The sequence below is a fragment of the Bubalus bubalis genome, chromosome 19, assembly GCF_019923935.1.
Source record: "Bubalus bubalis isolate 160015118507 breed Murrah chromosome 19, NDDB_SH_1, whole genome shotgun sequence".
NCBI classification, from domain to species: Eukaryota; Metazoa; Chordata; class Mammalia; order Artiodactyla; family Bovidae; genus Bubalus; species Bubalus bubalis.
The window spans coordinates 24,615,559-24,628,695 of record NC_059175.1 but is presented as its reverse complement, the minus strand read 5'-3'; the positions used below and the strand labels follow the sequence as shown (position 1 = coordinate 24,628,695).

The window sequence follows — 13,137 nt, the reverse complement described above, 5'->3', positions numbered from 1 at the left end:
AAACCAAGATGTCTGATAAGATGCAACAGAAATTTCGACAGTAAAGCTTATCTGCACCCTAATGTTTCAAAGTTTTAATGTTTTATATGGTATTTCAAACTTTTTTGGTGTAGAATATTTATTTATTCCATGAAACACTTAAAAGTTAGGTCAGTGGGAAATAATTCTAATCAAAGAATTACATTTCTTGTTTTGTACTTACGACTGTGTAAGTAGTACTCAGTACTACACAGTAACATTCCTTTAAGAGAATGCTATCAGGAATGTTATCAGGATCACTTAAGAAGTTTTTCCTAAATACCTTAGACCTACAGACTCAGAAGCTCCAAGGATAAGAATTCCAACTAGTAGATTTTTATTTTAAGCTCCTTGGTGTCATATGTTTCACTGTGTCTAACCGTGCTTTCCTGGTTAAGAACACCTACAACAAATGAAGTAAGTAAACCCAGAGCGTCCCCAGTTAAGAATATAAGCTACTCTAAAGCAGTGGTTCTCAACCTTGCCTGCACATTAGAATCACCTAGGGGAACATTTAACCCCCAATGTCTCACCCACACCATAAACTGATTATGTCAGAATTTCTTGGGGGTGAGTCTGTTCACCAGCCTTTTTAAAAGCTACTCAAGCACTTCCAACAGTTGGTCAACACTGACAGGCTCTGAGGCAGCAGAGGATAAATTCACCCTCTGTTTAAGTGCACACTAATGCCTTATAATTTTATGCAAAGAGCTGGCCCATGCAGCTATCTGATGAATAAGTGAAAAATAGTAACTTATAATTCTCTGAATTTTTCCATATTGGAATAAAGCAAATGGTACTCCACATTATCATCAAAATACAGGCTAGTGTTGAGAAGCTACAGCCCTTGGAAGAACGGGAGCAACTGTTTGGATCCTTCAGCAGATCTCAGAAACCAAACTAAACCAGATGACAAAAGTGCTAAGAAACTCCTGAATGCTCACAAAATTCAACAGAAGAGCTTCACCATGACGCCAGGCAAAAAATGTAGTGGTTAAGAAAGATTTTCTTTATAGAAGGCTTGCCTCGGTTAAGTCATTTTGTGTAAAGTAACAGTTCATTTCTTCAGATTCTTTCAGTTGCAAAAGAGAGAGCATCAGGAAATTTCTAAAGTCCAGGCATTTAGTTGCTTCATGTTGCTCTTTAGAAGGAATATATTTTGCTGCTTAGAAGCTCATCTATGCTCCCTGAACTTGCTGAGGTTCTAGTAAACAAGTCTTCAACAAAGACACCATCCATTTAACTAAGTTCAAGCCTTCTCTACCAGTTTGGCCCCTGACAGGCTCTGTGTCAGGATAAAGGTGAATCAGGATTGGTTAGTGACATAAAGGATCGGGGAGCAGGGTCACATCCACTCCCACATGGTACCAAGAACAGTGCCCAAGTGATCAACACTGCTGCTGCCACTGCTAAGTCGCTTCAGTCGTGTCCGACTCTGTGCGACCCCATGGACTGCAGCCCACCAGGCTTCTCCGTCCATGGGATTCTCCAGGCAAGAACACTGGAGTGGGTTGCCATTTCCTTCTCCAATGCATGAAAGTGGAAAGTGAAAATGAAGCCGCTCAGTCGTATCTGACTCTTAGCAACCCCATGGACTGCAGCCTACCAGGCTCCTCCATCCATGGGATTTTCCGGGCAACAGTACTGGAGCGGGGTGCCATTGCCTTCTCCAAGTAATCAACACACATCGACATAATTAACACCAGCAGGGGAAGTGGGTAGGATAGTTAAGAACTTATTAAAAATGAAGCATCACCAAACGAAAATCTAAGTTCATTCAACTCAACACAAGCAGGTTTTTTTGCCAAGCCACAAGAGAAAACTGAAGTAGGTTAAATTATAGTTGATTATATAACTGAGATACGGGATCAGTTTCTGTAATGTGTCCTACTTTTATACAAGCTGATCCCGTATCTCAGTTATGTAATCAACTATAACTTAACCTACTTCAGTTTTTTCTTGCCTAGAGAACTCCATGGACAGAGGAGCCTGGCAGGCTCCAGTCCATGGGATCACAAAGAGTTGGACATGACTGAGTGACTAACACAGACAGAGACAGACAGGACACATTAAAGTAACTGTATCAGTTCAGTTCAGTCACTCAGTCGTGTCCAACTCTTTGGGACCCCATGAATCGCAGCATGCCAGGCCTCCCTGTCCATCACCAACTCCCGGAGTTCTCTTAAGGTTAAGCAAACAGTAAGATTATCAACATTTTTCTAAGATAAACGAACTTCCCCAAATTCTGACAATCCTTAAGCTAAGAGAACTTCCTAAATTTTGGGAAATCATAATCGTTTATGATTACCAACACATGCATTCATGTGTGCTAAGTCGCTTCAGTTGTGTACAACTCTTTGTGACCCTGTGGACTGTAGCCCACCAGACTCTTCTGTCCATGGAATTCTCCAGGCAAGAATCCTGGAGTGGGTTGCCATGTCCTCCTCCAGGGGATCTTCCCAACCCAGGGATTGAACCCACATCTCTTCCACCTCCCTGCATTAGCAGACGGGCTCTTTACCACTAGTGCCACCTTGGAAACACATTTGTTAAAAAACAGGTCAATCTAGTACTGGGAAATGGAGACCAGGGGAAAGGCAGGGGGTATAACACAGTCATAAAAACCTAGACTATCATGCACAACTTTTCAACCGAAAAAATATTTGCTGTTGTCTCCTATGGATTAAACTAGGGATTGTCAAACTCTGTTCCCAAGGAACACTGATGCTCTGTGTTTTGAAGAGAAGTGTTCCACTACCCAAAATAAAGATCCCATGCCAATTAGCAGTAGGGAAAAGTTAACAAGATTGTTCTCAATTTCAAGATGTATTAACCTTGCTAGGTACTTGCTATATACGGGCTTCCCAGGTGGCTCAGTGATAAAGAATCTGCCTGCCAATGCAGGAAAAACAGGTGACATGGATTCAGTCCCTGAGTTGGGAAGATTCCTTGGAGGAAATGGCAACCCAGTCCAGTACTCTTGCCTGGGAAATCATGGACAGAGGAGCCTGGCAGGGCTATAGTCCACGGGGTTGCAAAAGAGTTGGCTACGACTTCAGCAACAACAACAACTTGCCATATATAGCATGTCTACACTAGTTTCTATTATATAAGGAATCTGATTTAACATAATATGTTATTTGAAGCTTACTTTTCCCCAACATTCTGGAGTGTCATAGAAAGAATGTCATAACCTCTAGGGGCTTTGTTACTACCAAGTGATTTTGAGAACCAATTAGAGCAACAGTTTGGAATTTGCATGTTCTTTTCTGACTAATCTTAACATGTAAGTTATAAATGACTTGACAGGAGTAAGGGAACACCATCTAAATTAAAGACCCTCATGATGCTTTTTGCAAGAAAGGTTCTTGCAAAATATTTCTGACCTACGTTGCCCAGTTTGGTGCTTGACACACAGTAGATACTTACTAAAGTGGTTTACTCCTACCAATGGAGATATGTGAATATACACTTATGTCCTTAAGTTACTTGGCCTACACAGCCTTCCCTTCCTCATCTGGAAAAGATCAAGATGGTGGAGGGTGTGGGTAGGATGGGGGGAGTTTACTGTTGTCACAAAACTGTTTCTGCAAAATGTAACAGAACCTTGTGATTTGCAAATCATACTAGTACAGGCTGCTTTTTGCATTAGAGCACATTGTGATCTTCTATTTTGGAAAAGCAACATCTAAGCTGCTTTCCAGTCTTCGACAGCTCTTTGCCTGCCTCTCAAAAGCCTCACCACAGCTGTCATGATTTGCAGGTGTTTCTATCATGTCTGTTTAGGGACAGGATCTGGAAAGAAAAGTGAACTGTGATCTTGACTGAGCTAATTATAGACATGGCCTTATAACATTGTTTTCACTATTTCAATCTTCAATTTTAGGAATTTATATTCCCAGAAAAAGACTAGTTATTGACATAGACACATATATAATTACGTTAGATAATTTTCCAAACTCTAATCCAAATCATTTTTCTTATTCTTGCACTTACTCTTTGTTCTAATGGCTGGAAAGGGAAGTGTTAAATTAATTAAACAAGAACGCCATTAGACTGAGGTAGCTTAAATGTCTTAGTAGCCTCCATGTACTATGCTGTGCTTAGTCATTCAGTGGTGTCTAACTCTTTGTGATTCCATGGACTGTAGCCCGCCGGGCAACTCTGTCCATGGGAACTCTCCAGGCAAGAATACTGGAGTGGGTTGCCATGCCCTCCTCCAGAGACGTTTCCATAAGCAAGCCCAAACCTAAGCCAGAAATGCTTTAAAAAAAAATCCTAAGGTCAGCTGATCATAATCAGCCAACTAGGCTTTCCCCCAAAATACAACCACTTAAACTACAGGCAATCAAATAATTTCCTTGTTTAAATTTATTTCTGCTTCTTCTCTAAAAAAGCCTTCCCCCTTGTTCCTGTTGCTCCTAACTACTTCTAGTTTGGTGCTGCCCAATTCAAATCAGTAATTTCTCAAATAAACTGCTGCTGCTGCTAAGTCGCTTCAGTAGTGTCCGACTCTGTGCGACCCCACAGACGGCAGCCCACCAAGCTCCACCATCCCTGAGACTCTCCAGGCAAGAACACTGGAGTGGGTTGCCATTTCCTTCTCCAAGTAAAATATACTGGGGAAGGAAAAAAACTTTCATATGGTCCCTACCTTTGGCTCAATAATTTCACACCTAAGGGCTTCCCTGGGGGTCCAGTGATTAAGATTCCACCCACCCACTGCAGGTGGTTTCCCTGGTGGCTCACACAGAGACTCGGGTTCAATGCCTGGTCTGAAAAGTACCCTGGAGAAGGGAATGGCTACCTACTCCAGTATCCTTGCCTGAAGAATTCCATGGACAGAGGAGCCTGGCAGGCTACAGTCCATGGGGCTGCAAAGAGCTGGACATGACTGAGTGACTAACACTTTCACTTTCACTTCCACTGCAGGGAGTGTAAGCTGGATCCCGGGTCAGGGAGCAAAGATCCCTCATACTGGGCAGTGGGGACAAAAAATTTAAAAATATTTAAAAAATAATAATTTCACACTTAGGAACTTGTATTATATAACTATTCATAGATGTTTATATTAGAAATGAGTTAAGGCCTACCCTGTCCCTAAGACCACTAGGTCAATCCCACTGTAGACCAAGGCCCAGTAGACTGACCCAGAGCCAAGTCCTTTACCCAAGAGGGACTCAGCCAACACTCAACTTGCGACCTAAACTAGAAAAAAAACAGCCAAATTCCTCACTATTAGGAATTGCTATTTGGACACTAAATCATTTTCATAGGCTTTGGATCTAAGGAGCTATGAGCCAGGGTCAAGGCCAGTTATGGTGTGGACCCAACTTCAACATAAATAATAAATAAGCGGCTAAATTGTTAGACTCATTTTTGTCATAATCATGTATCTAACTACAAATTTTAAAAATGCCAAAATTCTTGGCAAGAAATAACCCAAGTATGTGGTTGCTTGGCAGTGAAGAGGCTACTGGTTTCCTGGTGGTAAAAACCGACCCCCTTTCTAAGCCCACACAAAGTTATGGCCTCCAGCAAAACAGGGATAGGTACTTGTTTTCAGACCACAATTGTTGGTTTCTTCTCTTCCACTGGTTTCTTTTCAGAGCTGTATATAAACACAGGAGTATTGACTTACATTATTTGCTGCCACAACAATAACACCTTATATTTGCAAAACATACTTAAGTGGAGGTAGGGGAACTGTTTGTAGACATCACTAGGTCAGCCAGACTGTCAGAACCACAGGCTGCTGGTGCTCAGCACACTTTAAAAATCAAGCCATCTTCCTACTGCAGATGGATACTCACAGAGAGGCATCAAGTTTTTGTTTTATTCATGTACTATATTTCTAGCTAGTCCCACTTAAAACAAACAAAAAAAAAGGATTTGGTATACTTACAATTAAGGAGAAAATTGGGGTGCTGGGAAAAGAACAATTACAAATAGGTATACTCTAAGAGGGCTTCCCTTGTGGCTCAGATGGTAAAAAATCTGCCTGCAATGTGGGAGACTTCGATTCCTGGGTTGGGAAGATCCCCTGGAGAAGGGAAAGGCTACCCACTCCAGTATTCTGGCCTGGAGAATTCCTGTATATTCCATGGAGTCGCGAAGAGTCAGACACGACTGAGCCACTTTCACTTCCCTTTCATACTCTAAGAATACCTACCTCCTCTTGGAAGTCCTGGATCACAAACTGAACCTAAATCCAAATGCAATTCCCACTGTCTCTAGAATGTGAAGTGAAGTGAAGCTGCTCAGTTGTGTCCAACTCTTTGCGACCCCATGGACTGTAGCCTACCAGGCTCCATCCATGAGATTTTCCAGGCAAGAATACTGGAGTGAGTTGCCATTTCCTTCTCCAGAGGATCTTCCTGACCCAGGGATCGAACCCGGGTCTCCCTCATTGCAGGCAGACGCTTTACCGTCTAAGCCACCAGGAAAGCCCCTGGTGGGTTTCTAGAATAGCTCTAGAATAGCTCCAGAATATACAAACTCCCATGGCACTTGAACTCTGGCTTGGGCCAAAGTCCCCAAGGCAGCTTAAGATTCTCTCAAACAATGGAAAGGCACTCAGATCAGAAGTCGGGTGGAGGGACAGGGGCTTGAGGTGGAAAGCCCAGGTTCTCTTTAAGAGTCAGGGATCAAGCCAGAGCTGCTGAGAAGCATCAGGACTTCAGCCCCAAAGTACCCACCTAGAGTGCCCATGAGCCAAGATAAGGTGGGGAGAGGGAGGCATCATGGTACAAAAGGAAAGCCATGATGCCAGAAATAGCTGTCATGGGCTCTGCAGGGAATATAGCTTCTGAGACAATAAAAACCATATAGACCAGTCCCAAGGAGAATGACAACACTGAATTCAGTCCAGGCAGTGACTTTAACCCCCAATTTCCAGTGAAGACAGTCCCCAACTCCTGCCAAGCTCTGCTCTCAGCTGTGAGTTCAGGACAGAGTGGTCTACAAGTGATAGGGTGATCATACAGAGGGAGCCTAATAGAGTGCACCCAGGCTAGTTCGGAGCCAACCTCACACCCTGCAGGAATGTAAACAAGGAGCAGATAGCCTGGTATGACCAGGGAGTACTCACACATCTGAATAGGTAGGACCACACTCCCCCTACCTCTCCACCTCCAACACACACACACACCTACTCACACAAACACACTCTTAACCTGAGGGTCGGCTGCTGACAAACAGTTCTGTTATCAATCCCTGATTATTCATGCCAGAGGAATAGATATGTAAGTAAACTAAAAAACTGCTGATCATCCTAAATCATTTCTTTCCAGGATTAAAAATGTGACTTTGCAGCAACTCAGTATTTCTGTTGACTCACTTACGTCTCCTCCTTCCCAATACTGATAATAGAAATGCTCTCAAATGAACTGCAAGGGAAATCTAAACATAGGTTAGAGGTGAGTGAGAGAAAGAAAATAGCCCAGCATTTTAACAGGCTTTCATAGTTAAAAGGTTATACATAGGCAAACATTCAAAAATCAACAGTGTATCTTATACACTGCAAGGGAGATAAATGACTACAGTAAATTTTCTGTATCGCAGAGAGAAAACAAACATATAGAATGACCATGTAATCTGCTCTCTGACAAACTGGACAATCAATAATGAATAGGACCATAGTATGTTCTTACAACATCATAACATAATTATAACGGTGCCTTTAGTTAAAAAAAGCCTTCTCACTCCAGGTCAGCAACCAGACTATAATATAAGGGAGATACCAAACATTAACAACAACAAAAAAAATCACAGAAAAGACTGTCTCCCCAGAACACCCTTAGAATTTCCACCCCCTTGACTGGTACAAGTGACTCAGTTAATATACAGGCAAAAGTACGTGGCAAGTGATTTCACACTGCAGAACGAATTCTAGCATTTCCCCAAATGCATCAGCATGTGTTAGCTTTCAAGTTTGACACAGACCTCTGCTCAAAGCCTGGAGGGGAGGAAAGGCCTAACATGCTCTCAGCCCTCCCATGTCGAGATCCCCAGTGTGGCCACGCTTAGCGTCACCCCTTCCGAATGTGCACCCTGCGTTCTGCACACTTCTTCCTATAATCTTCCCACCCGACCCAGAGCTGCCCCGAGTTACAAGACAAACCGCATTTCTCTGCACAGAAAGGAAAGAAGAACAGGTGTGGTTCCTCCAACCCCAATCCCCATGGCCCATCCTTATCTCGGGAGAGCTGGTGCTTTTGCACAACCCACAAAGATTTACTTTCACCATGGTAATTACACAGATACAAGCTATCATTCCCTCTTTCTTTGACATCAGATTCATTACAGTGAATTCCAGAACTTCAAATTGTTTTTTCTAGATATATCTAAAGGTACCATCCTCTTTTGAGTCTGGTCTCTCACCTTTGGTGCCCCAGGAAATAATTAAAGACTTGAACAAGACTTAGAAGTTGCACTAATATTAACCCAATTCAAAGACTCTGAATGCTCAAAGTAGACACAAATGCCAAAAGAACACAGAGTTCTGGTCAAGCTGACTTACTACTTAATGAAGAAATAAAAATCTTCCTGATTTCAATGCATTTTTAAAAATTAATTTATTTATTTTAATTGGAGGCTAATTACTTTACAACATTGTGATGGTTTTTGCCATACATGGACATGAACCAGCCACGGGTGTACATGTGTCCCCAGTCCTGAACCCTCCCCGCCATCCCATCCCTCTGGGTTGTCCCAGTGTACCGGCTTTGAGTGCCCTGTTTCATGCATCAAACCTGGACTGGTGATCTATATCACATATGGTAATATACATGTTTCAATGCTATTCTCTCAAATCATCCCACCCTCGCCTTCTCCCACAGAGTCCAAAAGTCTGTTCTTTACATCTGTGTCTCTTTTGCTTGCTCTGTCTCACATATAGGGTCATCATTACCATCTTTCTATATTTTTCCATATATATGTGTTAATATACTGTATTGGTGTTTTTCTTTCTGGCTTACTTCACTCTGTATAATAGGCTCCAGTTTCATCCACCTCATTAGAACTGATTCAAATGCATTCTTTTTAATGGCTTTCTTATCCATTCGTCTGCTGATGGACATCTAGGTTGCTTCCATGTCCTGGCTATTGTAAACAGTGCTGCAATGAACATTGGGGTACAAGTATCTCTTTCAATTCTGGTTTCCTCGGTGTGTACGCCCAGCAGTGGGATTGCTGGGTCATATGGCAGTTCTATTTTCAGTTTTTTAAGGAATCTCCACACTGTTCTCCATAGTGGCTGTACTAGTTTACATTCCCACCAAGTGTAAGAGGGTTTCCTTTTCTCCACACCCTCTCCAGCATTTATTGTTTGTAGACTTTTCGAGAGCAGCCATTCTGACCAGTGTGAAATGGTACCTCATTGTGGTTTTGATTTGCGTTTCTCTGATACTGAGTAATGTTGAGCATTTTTTTCATGTGTTTGTTAAACATCTGTATGTCTTCTTTGAAGAAATGTCTGTTGAGTTCTTTGGCCCATTTTTTGATTGGGTCACTTATTTTTCTGGTATTGAGCTGCATGAGCTGTTTATATATTTTTTAGATTAATTCTTTGTCAATTGCTTTATTTGCTATTATTTTCTCCCACTCTGAAGGCTGTCTTTTCACCTTGCTTATAGTTTCCTTCATCGAGCAAAAGCTTTTAAGTTTAATTAGGTCCCATTTGTTTATTTTTGCTTTTATTTCCATTCCTCTGGGAGGTGGGTCTTGGACAATCTCATTGTGACTTATGTCAGAGAGTGTTTTGCTATGTTTTCCTCTAGGAGTTTTATAGTTTCTGGTCTTACCGTATCAGAAATTTAGAGAAGAGCTAACAAACTGTGGTGTTGGAGAAGACTCTCAAGAGTCCCTTGGACTGCAAGGAGATACAACCAGTCTATCCCAAAGGAGATCAGTACTTGGTGTTCATTGGAAGGAGTGATGTTGAAGCTGAAACTCCAATACTTTGGCCACCTGATGCGAAGAGCTGACTCATTTGAAAAGACCCTGATGCTGGGAAAGATTGAGGGCAGGAGGAGAAGGGGACGACAGAGGATGAGATGGTTGGATGGCATCACCGACTCAATGGACATGGGTTTGGGTAGACTCTGGGAGTTGGTGATGGATGGGGAGGCCTGGAGTGCTGCGGTTTACGGGGTCACAAAGAGTCGGACACGACTAAGCGACCGAAGTGAACACCTATCCTACTCAAACTGTTCCAGAAAACTACAGAGGAAGGTAAACTCCCAAACTCATTCTATGAGGCCACCATCACCCTAATACCAAAAACAGACAAAGATGCCACATAAAAAGAAAACTACAGGCCAATATCACTGATAAACATAGATGCAAAAATCCTCAATAAAATTCTAGCAAACAGAATCCAACAACATATTAAAAAGATGATACATCATGATTTCAACCCATTTTTGAGAAAATTCTTTATAAAATGCAGAGAGTATTTTCCCTGTCTTAGAGGGTTAGGGTACTCTAAACAGGATGAAACTTAGGTCATGGTCAAGCTTGAGATACCAACAATGACTCAAAGGTCATCCTTCTGGACATAGAATCATAGAGTTGAATGAAACTTTCTGATGCCATAGTCAAACTTGTTTTAACAAATGGGGATGCCAAGCTCAGAAGTGAAGAAATGTGCCCTCAAGCATATAATCATCACTTTTCCCTGTAGTTCCAATCTGAGTCATCAATTAAGAACATCTCCCTATTCTCCCAAGCTCAGTACCTGGAATGAAGTCCAGTTAATGAGTAAATCCCAGGATTTTCTGCATAGGCCTTGGCAATATGAGCAAAAGAAAAAAGTAAGTTTTGCCTGCTTCTTACCTCACCTCGTGGAGGGTGAGAGGTCATAGGAAGCAAGACTTGTTCACATTTGCTAGGAGCTAGGGGCTGCAGAGGGAAAACAGTGTTTCCAAGGTCAGAAGGTAACACCAACATGACTGTTATGGTCTTTGCAGACCAGGACCGGGGGACGAGAGTCGACGAAGAGAAAGAGATGAAAAGAAGGACATGGGGGACCCAAGTCTCAAGTGAAACAAGGGTGCTTTATTCATGGCAGCGTGTGCTTATATATTGTTATACAAGGAAACTTTAGGCAAAAAATAAAGTTGAGCAAAAACACTGAAATCAGACGTATAACTACAGTAACTAAGGGAGTAACAATCGTTATAGGGCCATAACAACAGTAACTAGGGGAATAACAATCACAGGGCCAGAAGACAATCGATATCTTGATAAATAGGAACATGACTAAGTAGCTTTACAGAAAAGTAAAAGGTTACTGAAAGGAATCCATGTATGCGTTCCATCTCATGACCTCAGTCCTGAGAACTGCATGCAGCTCTGCTCGTTCCTGTTTTCCAGGAACTGATAAGGAACAGAGGGCCCTTGAGAAACAGAAAACAACATATAGGATTCCTTAAAATCAAACGTTCCCTGACACATGACTTCCCTACAGACCCAAGAGCGCCCCACTCTTGGGTGCCACTGGATCATTAACACCCAAGTCTTGCCAACCACATCCATCCTATGTGAGAAGCCTAGACCGTGATGTACTGAAGAAGGTAACACTTTCTTCCTTGCCACCCACACCCATTCATAGACCTCATTTTTAAATGCCTAATGTTTATGGTTCATAACCCAGTTTCCAAATCCAGTTGGACCATGTGAATTAACAAGGTAGATTTGACAAGATGTCCCACCATGTTCAAATTTATCAAGCTAACTCAGAAGGACCTCCGAAAATAATCAGTTGTATGACTGTTGGCATAACTGACACCATCAAGGGCCTGCGCAGTTCTCCTGTCCTCCACTGACCCTACCTAGGACTGCATTATGTGATTAGTCACTTCTCTGTTGTCAAGGGCTTTATAGTTAACAGATACTGTTTAAAAAATCATTGGAACCAGGTGACCTGTTAGTTAGCATAGAATCTATGGTTACGGAACCATAGGTTAGCATAGAACCTATGCTCTGTTAGTCTCCAAATAATGATAAAGCCCTTCACTCACATACTCTAAGCACCCCTTCAACCATCTAAACTTGGGACTGCACTTCCAGTTTATAAGCACGTACCCCCACATGCTGGGTTAATTATAATACTGTCCCAGTGGCCTCTCGGTAGTGCAGCGTGCAGCTGGGAATGCCTCCAATCATTGTACACCTGATCCAGATCCCATCCTGTAAGTTACCCTGTAAGAAACTGGTCCATTGATTACATGGAGCTGCCTGCCTAGTTTTTCTGTCTCAAGCTACCTTCTCAGTTCAGAGGGCACTTTTCATTCCTTTCATTCTCCATCAATAGATCCCACAATACTCAGGATACTGTCTAACCTCTAGAATCTCGCACTTGACATACAGTGGAGACTCAATAGATATTTGTCAAATTGAACTAGTCCTATGTTGGGTATGGAAATATTGGGACTAAATATGCAAAAACAAACCAGAATTTCAGTAGTCTAGGTTTTAATTTATTACATTTGTAATCATACAGCATATGTACTGAAAATATTCTTAGAGAGTAACTAGTCTCTCATACAGCAGAAAACTGAAGCTCAGGACAGGTAAATGAATATCTCATATTTACCTATTCCACAGGTTACAAAGCTGGATCAATCTTTCTCACATGAGTGTGTGCACACACACACACCCATGACCACCACCTCTTTTTGAGGGAAACAGGAAGAGTCATTTGCTCTTATCATCTAGGAATGGATAAGCAAAAATTCCTTATATTCCTATATAAGACTAAAATTGAGGTTTCACATTAATGTGTCTCAGAGGATAATGTGCTATGTTTAAATTAATAGTGTAATAAATTAATACTTACTGTGCTACATTTATCTATGATAATGCATATTTTCAATACAAAGTCTTCCCAGAAACTCAGTAAGTCAGTAAAGGAATATACACTCTGAGATGAATGTTTATATGCATTTTAAGGACCATTTCTGTTCAGGATCTGTTATCTCAACCTCTTTCATTTAAGAAACTTTTCTTCCAACAAACCTTTCTATACACAAAACATCTGTCTCCCACACACAGTCCTAAATGTGGATATTCCTGCCTCTCTTCAACAACCATTTTTTTCCCCTAAGACTTAAGCCA

General features: G+C 41.8%; 1 protein-coding gene across 9 annotated transcripts in view; it reads right to left on the bottom strand.

Annotated features, from left to right (window-relative positions):
- ARL15 (ADP ribosylation factor like GTPase 15) overlaps positions 1-13,137 on the bottom strand; it is a 578,537-nt gene that overhangs the window by 501,063 nt on the left and 64,337 nt on the right. The window lies entirely within an intron of this gene.